This window comes from Phyllobates terribilis, unplaced genomic scaffold, assembly GCF_046119375.1.
Source record: "Phyllobates terribilis strain yellow unplaced genomic scaffold, ASM4611937v1 Scaffold_5__5_contigs__length_657084704, whole genome shotgun sequence".
In the NCBI taxonomy this organism is placed as follows: domain Eukaryota; kingdom Metazoa; phylum Chordata; class Amphibia; order Anura; family Dendrobatidae; genus Phyllobates; species Phyllobates terribilis.
In genome coordinates this window covers 92,976,197-92,996,791 of record NW_027362765.1, presented here as the reverse complement: position 1 = coordinate 92,996,791, position 20,595 = coordinate 92,976,197, and the positions used below count along the sequence as shown (strand labels likewise).

The 20,595-nt window shown below is 45.7% G+C and overlaps 1 protein-coding gene across 2 annotated transcripts in view; it reads left to right on the top strand.

The window, feature by feature from the left end:
• Window positions 1-18,632: 18,632 nt before the first annotated feature.
• Window positions 18,633-20,595, top strand: part of SLC39A11 (solute carrier family 39 member 11) — a 444,394-nt gene continuing 442,431 nt past the window's right edge. For both annotated transcript variants that reach the window (XM_073682539.1, XM_073682538.1), the window contains exon 1: window positions 18,633-18,720. The gene's annotated coding sequence lies outside the window, so the exon portion shown is untranslated. The remainder of the gene's footprint in view (window positions 18,721-20,595) is intronic.

Sequence of the window (20,595 nt, the reverse complement as noted above, 5' to 3'; positions counted from 1 at the left end):
GTGACCTACCTGCAGGAGGTAGAACAATTGAATCTCGCTAGACTGCGAGTAGATAGACAGCATCATCTGAGCAGCAGAAGATGGAAGCCGTCTAGAAATAGTGAGACCCAACAGAGAAAGGGCCCCCTAAATAACAGAACTGCTACAGCTGGAGTTAGGGACCTTTCAAGATGTCCTGAGAGTAGTGGGCGTGGGTTTAGAGGTAGTGAGACCTCCAGTAACTCAGGTTTGAGCAGCCCATACAAACGACCCCATAGAGGACGGGACAGTACGGAGTCGAACCGGACCTTAGATACCAGGGCATGTGAGTCACACCGCTGTATGACTGACCGCTGGGAGCTGGGGAGGTCTGACAAGATTATGACTGACCGCTGGGAGCGGGGGAGACCTGGCAAGGTTACGACCCGGAAAGGTGACCTGACGAAGTCAGTGACAGTGACAAATGGTGGGTCCCTAAGGAATGGGCTAATGTCGTTGACTAAGGTTCCAGGGGCTGAGTAGCACAATTGTAAAGTACATGGTCTGTATGTGAGCTGGGGGTTATAATGTTATTGTGTATATTATGTGTTCAACCCCACAAGTTTGAACAGAGGGGGGGGGGATATGTAATGCAGCAGCTTGCTAGCATTACTGTAAAAGGTCCAGGATGGGTTTTACCTGACCATGTACCTATACACACATCTGACTGATCACATGACTGTGACATCAGCAAGGTCCTGTCAGTATGTGGGTGTCTGTGCACAGGATATATAAACCCTGGTGATTTGAGACAGGTGTGTTCGGTGTGAGGCGTGAGGCCTGTGCTCCGTGTGTGTGGGACACCGTTTGTGAGAGGCCTAGTGAGGCCGAGAGTGAAGCCTGGCAGCCTGAAAGGCCGAGCCCGGATCCTGTGCGTGGATGCCAGTGGCCTTTGAGGGAGAGCCGGCTTGTTGAGGAACCCTGAAAGGCGCAGGCTGGATGTCAAGTGTGGAAGACATACCAGTAGCCTACGAGGGGACGACGGCTAGAGACCCTTACCTGGGAAGCCACAAAGCCACAGTGGTGGCAAGCGTAATGGACTGCAGCAGCTAAACCCGGCAAAGGTAATACCCTGTGCTATATGGACATTGTGATATGAACATTGCTATTTTTACCTTGCCGTAAGCTGTAACCTGGAGCAAGTGGGCCTGTGTGCCACTTGGCTCATGAACATTATGTTAATGTGTGTCGGCGTGCCACGGAGTTGGACCCGGTGAACTGTAGCTTATGAAGTAATAAACTGCAGCATTGTGAGAAAATACGTAAAGACATTGCACGTGTGCATTGATTGACGCAGCGAAGCGAGTAACCCCAGTATGATGACTAGCGCTGCCTTACAAGTATTACAAGCAGCTTCCTCTCCTCATTCACACAGTGAGTATTTTGGATAGTGATTTACATCAGTATTTTGTAAGCTAAAAACCAAAGGGGAAAAAAAATAACTGAAACACTTTCACCTCTTCTGTGTTTTGGATCCCCTCCTGGCATCTATTAACAAATACTGATGCAAAATATCGCCATGTAAAAGTGCCCTAAATCCTCAGTGACTGATCTGACACATTAAGTTGCAGTGAAGCAGCAGAGGTTGCAAGCTTTAAAGGAGTTTTCCAGTTGCCGTACTGTACTTTTCTCACCCTCCTCAGGAAAGACCATGCAGCATATGATCACTCCTATGATAAAGGCCTCCCTATCCTCACCTCACTTACAACCAGCTGCTGCATCTGAGTATGAGACGCACTCATTTAGGCTAAGTTCTGCTGCATATTTAAAAAAACAACAACATAAAACAGCGGATTACAGTTCCAGCAAAGTGGATGACATGTATATAATCAAAAAGGCAAAAAAAAGTCAGCTCACCCATAAGAAGATTCATGCATGGAGACTTGTAAATCGGAGAGAGGTAGTGAGAAGCAAGAAACACTGATCCAGCATCAGAATCTTCTACTAAAAGCCTTATTTTATTGTGCAAAAATAGAGAAAGGAAATTGCAACTTCATCTTGAAAAAACATTAAAAAATTATGCAAATGCATTTCAGACGACTGTATTAATCACTGCATGTTTTTGCTTCTGACATGTATGTCAGCTCACCACTGGGCCTTTTTAACACTAAAGAATTTGAAATGCATTGAGCTTTTGAAATCTGCAGTGTCACTTTCTCTATCCTGAACCTGTGCTGCCTGCCCCGACCTCAGACCTTGTCCTTGTCTACACCCTCCTGTACCTGGTACTCGCGCCTCTGACCCTCCGCTCTGCTGCTGCAGTCCTGGGGACTGCCCTGGGGTGGTACCTGGTGTCTACCGGCAACCCAGCCTATCCTCACCACTAGAGGCTCTAGTGAAGACTCCAGATAGACAACATCCACTGTGTTTCCCTGGCCCAATCTAGAACTTACCTCCTCATAGAATCTGATCAGATTAGTTTGCAGAACATATCCATCATAAACATATGTTGATATTGGGAAATCAGGTTATTCTTATTGAGACACTCCAGGGTCGCATCTCATAGAAAACCCTCAAAGATGTTGCCCACAGTAGAGGTTAAACTTGCCAGCCTATAAACTCCAGGCTCAGATGTTATCCCCATTTGAATATTGGTAGCACATTTGCTATGCATCTGTAACACTGGTGGGTGAATGTAAAGCTGGTGGATGTGGACTCACTGCACCACGGGCCGAACTTTCCTTGGAAGGGTGTGACTAGGTGTCTACTGGACTTTTCAAAGGCATTTGATACAGTGCCACACAAAAGGTTGGTACATAAAATGAGAACAATAGGACCAGGGGAAAATATGTGTAACTGGGTCAACAACTGGCTCAGTGATGGGAAACAGAAAGTGGTTATAATGGGACACACTCAGACTGGGTCACAGTGAACAGTGGGGTCACAGGGGTCAGTAATGGCAGGGCGGACATATCGCCGGTGAAGCTGCACAGGGGGCCCAGAGTTGGAGGGGTCTTGCAATGGTGCACATCCAGCTAAAATGTATTGTGACGCCGGATCCCTACACTACTACATACGCTGCTGGCCATTCAGAGGATGTCAGCTGACGTTGGCGTGCACCTGACTGGGGGAACATGGCAGTGACGTCATGCGCCATGGCTTGCACGCCCAACATCATGTCTAGCAAGATGGGAGCTGCAGATCAGAGGCAGGAGCTGCTGGACAGAACAGAGGACAAGCGCTTCACGCAAGACGTCCTCCAGCACACCGGGAAAAAGTCCTTCTCACCCGCTGGACCGGGGAAGGCTTCCTGCACTAACGTGCTGCAGCTCTTCAGTGTGTACCTCAGCCTGCTCCTGCGAGACCGGCTGGTGGTAATGACCATGTTGACTGCCTGAAGCGTCATCTCCTCTGTCATTCGTCACCTGCATAACTTGAATGTGAAGAAAAGGAGGTCACTTGGGACTCGTGGGAGGAGGGGTGCGGCGTTGATCCCTGCGCAGTGGAAGATACCAGGAGACACCAAGTAACAGAGCGGCCCACTGCAGGTACCAGTCCATCTGGCAATTGCCAGAATTGCCAGATGGCCAGTCCAACCCTGCCCACTGTCCACTCTTGGAAAAACTCCTCTTCTGCACCACGTCCTCACCAATCACACATTAACAGTTTCCATTGAACACAATATCACATACATAGCCATCAGCTTTTGTTTTGGCCAAAAGATTTTTTAATCCGCCACCACGACAAAGTAGACTCTTCTGGCCGGGCCCTACTCTACTCTAACCCATTAAACATTTGTTATAATTCCCAATACTCTTTTTAGGTGTATTTTTATTTCATTTTCCTTAAGGGAATGTGTCACATACATTTTTTAAAATGACCAATAACATCACATATAAGGGACAAATACCGTCACACCATGACCAGATCACATATTATCACCACATAGCGACCGAATAATACCACATACAAGGAACAAATACCGTCACACCATGACCAGACCACATATTACCACCACATAGTGACTGAATAATACCACATACAGGGGACAAATACTGCCACACCGTGACCAGATCACATATTAATACCACATAATGATTGAATAACACCACATACAAGGAACAAATACCGCCACACCATGACCAGACCACATATTACCACCACATAGTGACCAAATACTACAATATTGACGATTAATAAAAAAAAACAATACTAATATTACCATAAGTGTTTTATACACAGGATCTCTGTACATAGTATACAGTGTATAGTGTCAGTGTACAGGTAATACAGGGATCACCGGTGACATTATATACAGGAGCTCTGTATATAGTGTCAGTGTACAGGTAATACAGTGATCACCGGTGACATTATACACAAGAGCTCTGTATATAGTGTCACTGTACAGGTAATACAGTGATCACCGGTGACATTATACCCCGGAGCTCTGTACATAGTATACAGTGTATAGTGTCAGTGTACAGGTAACACACTGACTCACCGGTGACGTCTCTCTAGTTGAAGTCCTTCATCTTTGCTATTCTTCTTTATCCAGCACAGACCGCCATCACTTCTTCCAGCCAGGACTCGCCTCTGAAGAAAATAACACAGTTATCTAGAGCACTGCTGCCAGAACACATTCCCCAATTTTTCCCCAACTTCTACACTACACCAGATGAAGAAAAAAAAGCACTGAAACCAGTATTCCTCAAAAATCAAATACATTAACCCCTACAGTAATAATGTCCCACATCCTTCTCCCATGTCTCCATCCTGCCCCCATGTCTCCATCCTGTCCCCATTTGTCTCCATCCTGTCCTCATTTGTCTCCATTCTGCCTCCATGTCTCCATTCTGCCCCATTTGTCTCCATTCTGCCCCCATTGTCTCCATTCTGCCCCCATTGTCTCCACTCTGCCCCCACTGTCTCCATTCTGCCCTCCATTTGTCTCCATTCTGCCCTCCATTTGTCTCCATCTTGCCCTTATTTGTCTCCATCCTGCGCTCATTTGTCTCCATTCTGCCCCATGTCTCCATTCTGCCCCATGTCTCCATTCTGCCTTATGTCTCCATCCTGCCCCCATTAGTCTCCATCCTGCCCCATTGTCTCCATTCTGCCCCCATTGTCTCCATTCTACCCCCATTGTCTGCATTCTACCCCCAATGTCTCCATCCTGCCCCCAATTTCTCCATCCTGCCCCCAATGTCTCCATTCTGCCCCCAATGTCTCCATCCTGCCCCCAATGTCTCCTTCCTGCCCCCAATGTCTCCATTCTGTCCCCATGTCTCCATTTTGTCCCCGTGTCTCCATCCTGCCCCCAATGTCTCCATCCTGCCCCGCATGTCTTCTTCCTGCACCCAATGTCTCCATCTGCCCCCATGTCTCCATTTTGTCCCCGTGTCTCCATTCTGCCTCCAATATCTCCATTCTGCCCCATGTCTCTCCATTCTGCCCCAATGTCTCCATTCTGCCCCATGTCTCTATTCTGCCCCCATGTCCCTTCATTCTGCCCCATGTCTCTCCATTCTGCCGCCAATGTCTCCATTCCGCCCCCAATGTCTCCATTCTGCCCCCAATGTCTCCATTCTGCCCTCAATGTCTCCATTCTGCCCCCAATGTCTCCATTCTGCCCCCATGTCTCTATTCTGCCCCCAATGTCTCCATTCTGCCCCCATGTCTCTATTCTGCCCCCATGTCTCTTCATTCTGCCCCATGTCTCTCCATTCTGCTGCCAATGTCTACATTCTGCCCCCATGTCTCTCCATTCTGCCCCATGTCTCTCCATTCTGCCCCCATTTGTCTCCATTCTGCCCCCATTTGTCTCCATTCTGCCCCATGTCTCTCCATTCTGCCCCATGTCTCACCATTCTGCCCTGTGTCTCTCCATTCTGCCCCATGTCTCTCCATTCTGTTCCCAATGTCTCCATTCTGTTCTCAATGTCTCCATTCTGCCCTCATGTTTCCATTCTACCCCCAAGTCTCCATCTTGCCCTCATGTCTCTCCATTCTGCCCCAATGGCTACATCCTGCTCCCATGTCTCCATCCTGCCCCCATATGTTCTCCCATCCTGCACCTATGTCTCTTCCTTCTGCCCCAATGTTTCCATCCTGCCCCCATGTCTCCAACCTGCCCCCATGTCACTTCATTCTGCCCTATGCCCCTCCATTCTGCCCCTATAGTGCAGCTTTACAAAAAAAAGAGAAAAACAAAAAAGGTTTTTGCTTACGTTGCCGTAGTCCAGTGGCCCCCGGCTCTCCCATCATCGGAGGCACGGTCGCCAACAAGACAGTGACATCATATGCCGGTGACGTGCGCGTTGACATCAGCTGCTGGCCTGGATTGGCTGGCGGCTGTTAACTAAAGCTGGGGACGCACGTTCAGTAACTGAACCAGCAGAATCCTGCCGCTGGGGCTCGGTGAGCAGAAGAGGGAGGGGTCCGGTCCGGGCCCCTCTGCTCACCGGGCCCCACACGCCAGTAAGGGCATTAATGCCCTGATGGCGGTCCCGGGATAGAGGTCCCTTTATATACCCACAGCTGTCCTTCAGGCCATTATCCACAGGTTTGGGGGGAATTGGGAGGAGGCCATCTCTCATTGTATGAGTGTTCAATAAGCCTGTATATTTTGTCCTTCAATGTTTGCAGAACAACAAGCTGCATGGACTAATACAATTGGTAGCCAGCAGGTATTCACCAAATTAACAAAAATCGTTTATTCAATTAACCTGCGCCTTTGTCTCTCAAGGATAGCAGAACAATAAGCTGCAAGAAGTGATACAAAAGGCAGTGAGCAACCATTCAACAAATCAACAAATATGAATTCAACCTACAACAAGAGTCAACTTTCAGACTCATATGAACAATAGCTGATGCCTACTGAATAATACATTTGTCATAATTAAGAATAAATGCGGTGTTGTCACAGGAGGGTCAAAATTAATCTCTTTGTACCTACTAGTCCTGTAGATTCTGACAACATACTCAGGGGAGGACTTATGAGGGTCACATGATGTTACACTGGGATGAGGAGCCAGAGATGGAAGTTGGCAAAAAGGAGGCCATGAACAAGAGGTAATTTGGAAAGCAATGAAGTCCAATTTCCATGATATACTGTAAGACTCTCATCTAGAAGCTCATATCTTAGATTATCCTCCCAGGCAGTGGGACTTGAGTTTAGTGCCAGTCAAATATTACTTTTAGTCTGAGATTTCCCACTTTTCTACCTCCCCTCACCAAGTCATGATGCCGTCCCTGTCCCTGGTAAAGGACTGGATGCTGCTTTCTAAATTACTCTGTGCTGCTGTGAATTCTTTAGGTAGTTTTACTTCTAAAAGTTTTTAGATATAGCTCTGTAATTTGAGTTGAGATAGATATGAACTCTACATTATATTCTCTATTAGCGTATATTGTAAGTCAGCTGATTAATTCATAGGAAAATGCTGATCTGTAAAATCGTGAATCCCACATACTCTAAGCTTCCACCCACCCCAATCTTTTTTTTCTCATTTTCCCTTCAGCATCAGTTATGTTTCATCTATTGTTCTTTTTCATCTTGTGATTTTGTTATTCCATTGAGAAGGAAAGCATTTTGAAACTAACCCAATCCTGACCCTATCAGGGCAAGAAGTCCTGCAGGCCCAATTAATCTCTCCCTGTCCCCTCTCTCATCTCTTCCCTAAGAAGGAGATTTTGGAGCATTAATTAATGCAATGTTCCCCTGTGGCCCTGGTCTGAGGATGAGCAGCGATGGCATGAAGTGGGTCTGAGAAACTGGGACGCAGTGCAAGAACTGAGATGCAGAGAGAGTTCAGCTAAAATCATAGGAATAAAGAAATGTACATGCAATCCGGAATCTTTCAGCAAGGATGTAATTAATCACAGAATTAATAGAGGAGTAAATACAGTCTGATATCTTTACAGTCGGATATCTTCCAGTGGGACAATTATTAATAGCAGCGATGCATGTAAACTGGGACTTGTTGCAAGGAAATGGTTAATCGAAGAATAGCAGTGAAGTATAGGAGGACTCATTTAAAGAGATATGTTACCTTGATTGCAGATGCTAGGTGTAAACAGCTCCGAGAACAGTTGCGGGAAATTGGTGGTTTGCTTGCTGAGTGGTAGATGTGGACATCCAGTAAGATGGAATGAGCTTGGAAATAAAGCTGGTTGTAGCATGGAAGTCAGGAGTAGAAGAAGTGATTATAGACACTTGGCTGGAGGTGAGCCAATTGAATCAGAAGCCAATTTTCAGACAAAGTTAAGGCGACTGTGGACAATACTACTTAATACCCAAACATCTGACCTCTGCCTGAGCTGACCTGGAAAGACCTAGGGTGATGATGTCAGAGGAGTTCACCGAGTTACCTGTGAAACCCAACTTTGACTACTGCAAAGGGAGGCAGCCATAGGAGACGGCAGCAAGGCCCGGCACTGGAGCCTGGGCAGGAAAGTAACTAATGCCATGTCTTGTGTCTGACTACCCTGCTCTTTGACTATTACAACATATGCAGCCTATCACCCTAAAAAGCTGTTTTGAAGGCCACAATCTGTGGCTTTCAGAAACTTGCCAATTGTTCACTTGCGTTAATCCTGGTGAAAACGGGAGAGAGCGACAGACTTCTTGTCTCATGCAAATCCTAGAACAAATTTGATACTCATCTCATAGATTAGCTATATACAGTAGAGCAAAGTTAGGGAAACCAGCCAATTTTGATGTGACCGGACAATCATTTAATGTGTATGGAGGCACATTAAGGGGAGATAAGCCATCTCCAGAGGTGTCTGGTAGGGGTTTAAGCCCCCGTCTCACATAGCCACGGTTTTGGTAACTCACCAGCGACCTCACCAGCGATGTCGCTGTGTGTGACACTTTGCAACGATCAGGCCCCTGCTGTGAGGTCGCTGATCGTTGCAAAGTGTCCTGGACCATTTTTTGGTCGTTGGCCTCCCGCTGGCCAGCACACATCGCTGTGTGTGACCAGCGGGACCAACGATCTGGCTGGTAACTATGGTAAACATCGGGTTACTAGGGGCACGCGCGCACTTAGTAACCCGCTGTTTACCATGGATACCACTCTGCTACGGTGCACGGAGGCTCCTGCGCACCGTAGCAGAGTGGTATCCATGGTAAACAGCGGGTTACTAGGGGCACACGCGCACTTAGTAACCCGATGTTTACCATAGTTACCAGCCTGCTCCTGCTTGCAGCAGGCTGGTAACGGGAGCAGGACATCGTGGAACGATTCTTTCCACGATATCGCTGCTCCCCTGATCGCTGGTGAGCCTGCCTGTTTGACAGCTCACCAGCGATGTATTAGCGATGCAGCAACGATCCCTGACAGGTCGTATCGTTGTCGGGATCGCTGCTGCATCGCTTAGTGTGACGGGGCCCTAACTCCCCTTTTTCCATTGTAGCTCAGCCAAGAGATAGCTGTTGGGCAAATAAGCAAGTAGATGACAGCTATTTAAGACTATTGGAATGATCAACACGGCCAGCCTCACACACTAAGCAATCTTACATCTATAAAGGACATCCACTACTGTCTTCTATTGTAAAATCATTTTCCCAGAGTCCATCTTTTCTGTAACCATGGTCATAACCTTACCAATGAGAAAGAGTAAAGGCCCCCATTCCCCATACATATCTTTACATGAGAAGGTGTGTCCAAACTTTTGGTCTGTACTGTAAATAAAGCATTGATCTTTTTTAGTCTAACATATGGTGTTTTGATTATGTTACTTTGGGGTCTCTCTGGTTCATATAATGTTTAGTGGTATGCCCCTTATTACATTCAAGGTCCTATTGGTCATTGTTATTTTGTTGTATTACTCTGAAACTGGCCAGGATTGCTAGGGCTCACTGTTACCTCCTAATCCCGGGTGAGCTTCAGCACAGTGCTTACAATTTTTTGACAGAAGATGTGGTCAGTCTCCTAGGCAGTGGTGTAACTAGAGTCTATGGGCCACGGTGCAAGATTTGGACCAGTGTCCCCCCCCATCCTGGTCTGTGTATATATATATATACAGTACAGACCAAAAGTTTGGACACATCTTCTCATTTAAAGATTTTTCTGCATTTTCTTGACTATGAAAATTGTACATTCACACTGAAGGCATCAAACCTATGAATTAACACATGTGGAATTATATACTTAACAAAAAAGTGTGAAACAACTGAAAATATGTCTTATATTCTAGGTTCTTCAAAGTAGTCACCTTTTGCTTTGATGACTGCTTTGCACACTCTTGGCATTCTCTTGATGAGCTTCAAGAGGTAGTCACCAGAAATGGCTTTCACTTCACAGGTGTACCCTGTCAGGTTTAATAAGTGGGATTTCTTGCCTTATAAATAGGGTTGGGACCATCAGTTGTGTTGTGTAGAAGTCTGGTGGAAACACAGCTGATAGTCCTACTAAATAGACTGTTATAATTTATATTATGGCAAGAAAAAAGCAGCTAAGTAAAGAAAAACGAGTGGCCATCATTTCTTTAAGAAATGAAGGTCAGTCAGTCTGAAAAATTGGGAAAACTTTGAAAGTGTCACCAAGTGAAGTTGCAAAAACAATCAAGCGCTACAAAGAAACTGGCTCACATGAGGACCGCCCCAGGAAAGGAAGACCAAGAGTCACCTCTGCTTCTGAGGCTAAGTTTATCCGAGTCACGAGCCTCAGAAATCGCAGGTTAACAGCAGCTCAGATTAGAGACCAGGTCAATGCCACACAGAGTTCTAGCACCAGACGCATCTCTTCAACAACTGTTAAGAGGAGACTTTGTGCAGCAGGCCTTCACGGTAAAATAACTGCTAGGAAACCACTGCTAAAGACAGGCAACAAGCAGAAGAGACTTGTTTGGGCTAAAGAACACAAGGAATGGACATTAGACCAGTGGAAATCTGTGCTTTGGTCTGATGAGTCCAAATTTGAGATGTTTGGTTCCAACCACAGTGTCTTTGGGCGACGCAGAAAAGGTGAATGGATGGACTCTACATGCCTGGTTCCTACCGTGAAGCATGGAAGAGGAAGTGTGATGGTGTGGGGGTGCTTTACTGGTGACACTATTGGGGATTTATTCAAAATTGAAAGCATACTGAACCAGCATGGCTACCACAGCATCTTGCAGTGGCATGCTATTCCATCCGGTTTGCGTTTAGTTGGACCATCATTTATTTTTCTACAGGACAATGACCCCAAACACACCTCCAGGCTGTATAAAGGCTATTTGACCAAGGAGGAGAGTGATGGGGTGCTACGCCAGATGACAGTCACCAGACCTGCACCCAATCGAGATGGTTTGGGGTGAGCTGGACCGCAGTGTAGGCAAAAGGGCCAACAAGTGCTAAGCATCTCTGGGAACTCCTTCAAGATTGTTGGAAGACCATTTCCGATGACTACCTCTTGAAGCTCATCAAGAGAATGCCAAGAGTGTGCAAAGCAGTCATCAAAACAAAAGGTGGCTACTTTGAAGAACCTAGAATATAAGACATATTTTCAGTTGTTTCACACTTTTTTGTTAACTATATAATTCCACATGTGTTAATTCATAGTTTTGATGCCTTCAGTGTGAATGTACAATTTTTATAGTCATGAAAATACAAAAACATCTTTAAATGAGAAGGTGTGTCCAAACTTTTGGTCTGTACTGTATATGGGGAAAAAAAGTATTTAATCAGCCACCAATCGTGCAAGTTCTCCCACTTAAAAAGATGAGAGAGGCCTGCAATTGACATCATAGGTAGACCTCAACTATGAGAGACAAAATGAGAAAACAAATCCTGAAAATCACATTGTCTGATTTGGAAAGAATTTTTTTTCACATTTTTGTGGAAAATAAGTATTTGGTCAATTACAAAAGTTCATCTCAATACTTTGTTATATATCCTTTGTTGGCAATGACAGAGGTCAAACGTTTTCTGTAAGTCTTCATGTTACGGATCCGGGTGGTGGAACCTCTGTGCTGCGGTGCAAGGAGGGACCCAGAGGGGCGTAACTAGGTATCAACTCGGAGCGACCTAGGTCGTACGGCGGCTCAATCGACTTCGTGACCAGGGAGGGTCCGAGCAGAGGGACCAGGTGCTACTCTGTGGACGACCTTGTAGGGGAGCAGGTGACTCCCACGGTACAGATGGCAGGGACTGACCGGTATAGCAGATGGGCACAGCAGGCAGGCTGACGAGTGATCTGGGTGGATGGACTGGCAGACACGGCCGGCGACAGGCGGGAGCCTCTAGGTAGGCTGTCAGGTGGTCACGGCAGGTGACAGGCAGGAGCCTCTAGGTAGGCTGTCAGGTGGTCACGGCAAGTGACGGGCAGGAGCCTCCAGGTAGGCTGACAGGTGGTCACACCAAGTGACAGCAGGAGCCTCCAGGTAGGCACGGCAGGTAGCAAGCAGAAGCCTCCAGGCAGGCACGGCAGGTAACAAGCAGGAGCCTCCAGGTAGGCACGTAGGTAGTGGGCAGGTGCTTCCAGGTAAGCAGGCGGGCAAAGCCCATAGACAGACTGGCAGACTGAACGGAAGACAGACTGTCGGGCTGGAGAGTAGTCAGGCTGGCGGACTGGGCTGGTGGTCAGGCTGGCGGGCAGGACTAGTAGTCAGGCTAGCAGCGGGACCTGAGGGCTGAAGCAGAGGTAAGTACACTGTGCAACAACTATTGCTCGGGCACCTCCATTTTGGAGGAGGTGCCTTATATATGGGAGGACCTCTGGCAATTGGCCGGGGACTCCTTAGGACGGCGCGCGCGACCCCTTTAAGAGGGAGGGAGCGCGCGCGCACCCTAAGCACAGTGCCCGGGAAGCTGCGCGCGCCGGCAGCAGTAGGAAGAGGAGCGCTGGAGGACGCTGAGTGGGGAGCGCGGCGGTGAGAGGGACGGCGTCTCTGCCTGGCAGGAGGCAGAGACGCCGATGCTACACTTCACAAGGTTGGCACACACTGTTACTGGTATGTTGGCCCATTCCTCCATGCAGGTCTCTAGAGCTGTGATGTTTTGGAGCTGTCGCTGGGCAACACGGACTTTCAACTCCCTCCAAAGGTTTTCTCTAGGGTTTAGATCTGGAGACTGGCTACACCACTCCAGGACCTTGAAATGCTTCTTACGAAGCCACTCCTTCGTTGCCCTGGCGGTGTGCTTTGGATCATTGTCATGATGAAAGACTTAGCCACGTTTCATCTTCAATGCCCTTGCTGATGGAAGGAGGTTTGCACTCAAAATCTCACGATACATGGCCCCATTCATTCTTTCATGTACACGTATCAGTTGTCCTGGTCCCTTGGCAGAGAAACAGCCCCAAAGCATGATGTTGCCACCCCTATGCTTCACAGTAGGTATGGTGTTCTTTGGATGCAACTCAGCATTCTTTCTCCTCCAAACACGCCGAGTTGTGTTTCTACCAAACAGTTCTACTTTGGTTTCATCTGACCATATGACATTCTCCCAATACTCTTCTGGATCATCCAAATGCTCTCTAGCAAACTTCAGACGGGCCCGGACATGTAATGGCTTAAGCAGGGGGACACGTCTGGCACTGCAGGATCTGAGTCCCTGGCGGCGTAGTGTGTTACTGATGGTAGCCTGTGTAACGTTGGTCCCAGCTCTCTGCAGGTCATTCACTAGGTCCCCCCGTGGGGTTCTGGGATTTTTGCTCACCGTTCTTGAGATCATTTTGACCCCACGGGGTGAGATCTTGTGTGGAGCCCCAGATCGAGGGAGATTATCAGTGGTCTTGCATGTCTTCCATTTTCTAATTATTGCTCCCACAGTTGATTTCTTCACACCAAGCTGCTTGCCTATTGCAGATTCAGTCTTCCCAGCCTGGTGCAGGGCTACAATTTTGTTTCTAGTGTCCTTCGATGGCTCTTTGATCTTCACCATAGTGGAGTTTGCAGTGTGACTGTTTGAGGTTGCGGACAGGTGTCTTTTATACTGATAACAAGTTCAAACAGGTGCCAGTACTACAGGTAATGAGTGGAGGACAGAGGTGCCTCTTAAAGAAGAAGTTACAGGTCCGTGAGAGCCAGAAATCTTGCTTGTTTGTAATTGACCAAATACTTATTTTCCACCAAAATTTGAAAAAAAATTCTTTCCAAATCAGACAATGTGATTTTCAGGATTTGTTTTCTCATTTTGTCTCTCATAGTTGAGGTCTACCTATGATGTCAATTACAGGCCTCTCTCATCTTTTTAAGTGGGAGAACTTGCACAATTGGTGACTGACTAAATACTTTTTTCCCCCACTGTATATATACACTGCTCAAAAAAATAAAGGGAACACTCAAATAACACCTCCTAGATCTGAATGAAATATTCTCATTGAATACTTTGTTCTGTACAAAGTTGAATGTGCTGACAACAAAATCACACAAAAATCATCAATGGAAATCAAATTTATTAACCAATGGAGGCCTGCAATTTGGAGTCACCCCCAAAATTAAAGTGGAAAAACACAATACAGGCTGATCCAACTTTGATGTAATGTCCTTAAAACAAGTCAAAGTGAGGCTCAGTATTGTGTGTGGCCTCGACGTGCCTGTATGACCTCCCTACAACGCCTGGCATGCTCCTGATGAGGTTAAGGATGGTCTCCTGTGGGATCTCCTCCCAGACCTGGACTAAAGCATCCGCCAACTCCTGGACAGTCTGTGGTGCAACGTGACGTTGGTGGATGGAGCGAGACATGATGTCCCAGATGTCCTCAATCGGATTCAGGTCTGGGGAACGGGCAGGCAAGTCCATAGCTTCAATGCCTTCATCTTGCAGGAACTGCTGACACACTCCAGCCACATGAGGTCTGGCATTGTCCTGCATTAGGAGGAACCCAGGGCCAACCGCACCAGCATATGGTCTCACAAGGGGTCTGAGGATCTCATCTCGGTACCTAATGGCAGTCAGGCTACCTCTGGCGAGCACATGGAGGACTGTGCGGCCCTCCAAAGAAATGCCACCCCACACCATTACTGACCCACTGCCAATCCGGTCATGCTGAAGGATGTTGCAGGCAGCAGATCGCTCTCCACGTCGTCTCCAGGCTCTGTCACGTCTATCACATGTGCTCAATGTGAGCCTGCTTTCATCTGTGAAGAGCACAGGGCACAAGTGGCGACTTTGCCAATCCTGGTGTTCTGTGGCAAATGCCAAGCGTCCTGCACGGTGTTGGGCTGTGAGCACAACCCCCATCTGTGGACGTCGGGCCCTCATACCACCCTCATGGAGTCGGTTTCTAACCGTTTGTGCAGACACATGCACATTTGTGGCCTGCTGGAAGTCATTTTGCAGGGCTCTGGCAGTGCTCCTCCTGTTCCTCCTTGCACAAAGGAGGAGGTAACGGTCCTGTTGCTGGGATGTTGCCCTCCTATGGCTCCCTCCACATTTCCTGGTATCTGCTCCATGCTCTGGACACTGTGCTGACAGACACAGCTACCCTTCTTGCCACAGCTCGCACTGATGTGCCATCCTGGATGAACTGCACTACCTGAGCTACATCTGTGGGTTGTACTGTAGACACAGTCTCATGCTACTGTATCTCTAGGGGTGAGAGCAATGGCAAATGAAAAAGTGACCAAAACAACAGCCAAAAAGGATGAGAACAGAGAAATGGTCTGTGGTCACCATCTGCAGAACCACTCCTTTATAGGGGATATCTTGCTAATTGCCTATCATTTCTATCAGTTGTCTGTTCCATTTGCACAACAGCAGGAGAAATTGATTCACAATCAGTGTTGCTTCATAACTGGACAGGTAGATTTCACAGAAGTGTTATTGACTTGGAGTTACATTGTGTTGTTTAAGTGTTCCCTTTATTTTTTTGAGCAGTGTATATATATATATATTTATTCTTTCTCTGTCCTGTATATGTCCCTCATCCTGGTATATATATGCCCTCCATCCTAATAAATATCCCCCATCGTGGTATACGTCCCTTATCCTGGGCACCATTCTGGTAGATATGCCCTTATCCTCCTTATCCTGGGCCCCATCCTGATATATATATATATATCCCCGATCCTGGTATATGTCCTTGAACCTGAGCCCCATCCTGATATATATATCCCCCATCCTGGTATATATGTCCCCCGTTCTGCTGCTGTTGTTTAATGTATAGAAAAAAAGAAACCATTATACTCACCCTCCCGTCGCTCCCCCGCCACACGGCGTCTGCATCTGAAGCCGGCTGCTGAATTCAGCGTGCAAGCAACTGGAGTGCATGACATCACTGCCATGCGCCCCCAGTCACATGCACTCCGACGTCAGCTGCCGGCCTCTGATTGGCCGGCAGCGTGTATTGCTGCGCAACGACCTGACCGGTCTTTGCGCTGCAATACATTTCAGCTGTGTCCGAGGACGCATATCCAGCTGAGTTATTTGCTAGCGTCAGCGGGCCTCTCACCCACTGGGCCCAGTCGCGGTGGCGACTTCTGCGACCGGGGTAGTTACACCCCTGTTCCTAGGCAACAAGCTGTAAACAAATAAAAATGAAAAGTGTTAATATCTGAAAAAACGACTGCAAATTTTAATAAACAATAAATTGCAAAAGTGCTTATTTTTACAAGCACTATCCAACAATAACCATCTTTGAAGAAGGGAATAGCCCTTTAACTTAAAAGTTAGCTATCTATAGGCATGCTTTTTTCCCCATAAACAGTGCCACACTCATCCAGAGGTTGCATATGGTATTGCAGCTCAGACCTTTACTTCAGTGGAGCTGAGCTGCAATAATAGACACAATCTGTGCAAAAGAAAAGGGTCTGAATTAGTAGGAGAAAAAAAACGAAAGTGGTCAGCGACTTTTGGCGTTTTCACTCTAGTTTTGCTGGGACACAACACCACAGTTCATCTAATTCATTTGACATTTGTTCGCCTCTTAATGAATCAGGAGAGTATGACTTCAGCATGCCCTCTCATCAAGAACGGCTTGAAATTTGCTGGTCTTGATGAATGAGGGCCAGCGTACATTTCAAGCTGTTAGGATTTTGCATATTAGACTCCCTCGCTAGCTTTTTACAACCTTTTTTAAGGATTGGCGTGGCCAAGGGCTCAGGGCAACTTTCCATCCCCTCTATCAGCACATCAAACACCTCCCATTAACTTAATTGACAGAGTTGAATCACTGACCCTGAACTTTCAAACTGACACTGCAGGAGCTTAGTGAGTGCGCACACACACTGTCTTCATATGTGGCAGGACGCCAACTGTGTTATACAGCCTGCATCTACCTGTAACTGCAGCGAGCGGAGCTGGATCCGATAGCTGCAGTTTAATCATTTAAATGCCGCTGTCAATCTCTGACCGGTATTGAAATGAACCCATTGCTGGTGAGCACACATTAGCTCCCATTGGCTACCCGTGGCGTAAAAGCGGGGAACTGATAGGTTACTATATCAGCCAGGAGCCTCCTGAAGGCCTCTGTAACTGCCATATTAGTCCCCTATAAAGCTCAGCTGCAGGGATAGTAGAAGCGCGATTTTGCTATATACTGCAGTGCTAAAAAAAAAACAAAGGTAAAATATTAGAAAACAAAGTTTTAAAAAATATTAAAAACAATTTAAAATATATATAAAAGTTTAAAGCATCCCCATTTTCCCCCTTCAAAAATAAAGAAATTGAATAATAATAAAAAATAATATATTTTGCATTGTCGTATCCAAAAAAGTCAGATCTATCAGAAACTAAAATCATTTATACCCTATATTTAAACACCCCCCTCAAAAAAAACGAATTGAAATGGCAGAATTAACACTTTTTAGTCTCTGCACTCCATCCCCCTAAAAGAAAATGCAATAAATAATCAAAATGTCATATGTACCCCAAATGGCATCAATAAAAACGTCAGCGCGGGACACAAAAAAACACAAGCCCTCACATAGCTCCATGGACGGAAAAAGAAGAAAAGTTGCACAATTTATTTTATTTTATTTTTTTTTTACAAATTTCAGATTTTTTTTTCACCACTATAATAATAGTAATAATAATAATAATTAATAATAAAAACATAACAAAACCCAAAAAAAACAATGCCGGAATTTGTTTTTTTTTGCATTTCCACCCCATTTTTTTTTCCAGTTTTTTAGTACATTATATAGTAATATGAATGGCGTCATTCAAAATTACACCTGGTCGTGTCAAAAAAACAAACAAGCTTTCATATGGAAAAATTTAAAAAGTTATGGCCCTTGAAACAATAATGGGAAAAAAAATAAAATTGTAAAAACAAAAAATTCTCCAGTCGTTTAAAAGTTAATTAGAATTGCTTAATTATATATTAAAAAATACAACAAAATTTGTGAAAAATTAAAAAGTTATTATTGTTGAAAAACGTAAAAAAAAATGACGTCGCTTCACATAATTGCAACCTTAATGGGTTCGCACCCCCTACGCAACTTGTTCCAGCACAGTCATTGTAATACTGTTCTTTAAGAAATGGACTTAACAGTTCCAGTAAGAAATTAATGAAACTCAATTAAATGTGCACTTATTACTTCCTCAGAATCCATTAGGAGGAGATGTACATTTAATTACATGTCAGCTTTGCATTTGCGCCCGCCCGCACAATTTTTTGCTATCCTTACATTTTCGCCCGCCCACTACTTTTTTTTGCTGATTCGAGAAACAAAGGAATAACAAGATTGACAACTGGCTTATCCAGTAATGTTTATTGTAGAGGCGGGATTCAGAGGATTCCACCAATCGTGTTGCTTGTAGGGTGTTTCTGAGACACGTGTACAGAGAAAGCAGGAAGTTCTATATAGCGGCGCTGGGTTGAAGCTGGACAGGTGCGTGTGGGTCTTTGGGCTACGGGTCGGGATAAAGTCCAAAATACTGTAATGACGGCGACATTTTTACCCGTCGCCTTTTAGTGTGAGCTTGTTAGTGGCGTAGCTTTGCTGTATTTTTCTTAACCCGGTGGATAGTGATATTTGTGAATGAAAATCGTCATTGTTAGAGCTGTATATCGTCCTGTTGTCCAGTTTGGAGCATTCTGAGCCCCCTAGTTTTACGTGAGGCTTTATATACAGTACATTTATGTCGTGTTATGTGTTATATCCTGATAGTCCTGAGCTCTGTGATGTGGGGATGCGTTTATCAGATGTCTTGTCGGCTTTGTGCCAAATTTTTACCTCAGAAAGTTAATGGAAATGTTGTAGTCGCCATGAGATGGCGCGGTTATTCATGTGACCACACCGGTTGGTCGCTACCATTGGTATGTTAATTTTTTTTCTGTCACTGTTTTTCATGAGGTGTACTTATGTTAAAGCAGGTCAGGATTACCCCCCAAAAATGTGACTGCGAATCTGTGACATGATGGACGATATCGGCAAGCAGCAGACTCCTCATAAATGGAGTCCTTTGGGTTTATTGGAAACAAAAATCTTTGTGTTTAGTTTTTTTTTTCTGACAAATATGAAGCGGTTTGCGTCAGAGTCTCCAGTGCAAATAGGAGCAAAACATTACAGTCCTTTAAGACAAGTCAATAATCGGTGAAAGTCCCAATTATCCCAACAGTCACATGATAATCCAGCAAAACGCTAGCCCGTCGGGTGAGATAATTTTTATGTTTGTCGGGTGCGATGACTTCATTATTGGCAGTACATCTTCCCATAACCAATGGGCCAGTAAATGACCGCTGGTCAATGGCCTGAAACTGCCTGTCTAAATGGATATGTGCACACGATGTCTCGTTCAGGCTGGTAAACCTTCAAGATAAAGACTCTTAAGGAAACGCAGGTGTTTTTTTTCCCTCTAAAGTACGTGTCCTTTTTAGTTTTGTTTCTTGAGGGCTTTTTGAACAATTTTGCCCTCCTGTGTTTTTTAAGCATTTTTGGGCAGTGAAGAAACCACTAGTGGTTTTTCAAGAAGAAACGTTCAGAAAAAGTGTCCCATTGACTTCAATAATAACGTATGGCACGTCTTCAGAGGGTTAAACACCTGAAGAATGGATCGGTCATTTCTTTTAACCACTTGGCGTCTTTGGAAACTTGCACTGGTTTGAAGATGTTTAGTCGGATTTTCCATAGGAATGTGTATGTTTATTTAGAGTATTTTCAGGCTGGTTTTGGACCAGAATCAGCCTGAAAAAACTTTGTGTGCACATACCCATAGGCTATGTTCACCTGGATTTTTTTGGGAGCGGATCTGCTCCAAAATCCTCCTCAAAACCACTTACAAAACTCTTCTTATTTCTACAAATATTCAATGTTGTGTTCACCGAGCCTCTTAGTTATCACTTTTTCCCTGTGACATGGTCTCCATGTGCTGGCAAAAAACATTGTTCATCGCCAATGATGATGGGAGATGTTGCTCTTGGAGGAGGCTTAGATCCCATTCTTTATTCAAGGCAGTGTAAAATTGTGCGTGAGCCCCCTCCATAGATGAAAAGCCCCCACATATGAAGGATCTCCTGATGCTTCACTGTTGACAGGACTCACGGTAGCGCTCACGTTTTCTTTTCTGGACAACCATTCTTCTAGATGTCCCGAATCTCCTGGAGGGGGGCTTCATCAGAGAAAATAACTTTGCACGAATTACAGGGATTGGACTTTGGAGGATTGGGGTAAAGTTATATTTTCTCTGATGAAGCCCCTTCAAATTGTGGGGGCTTTTCATCCATGGAGGGTGCTCGCTCACAATTTTGCCTAAGAACACGGCCA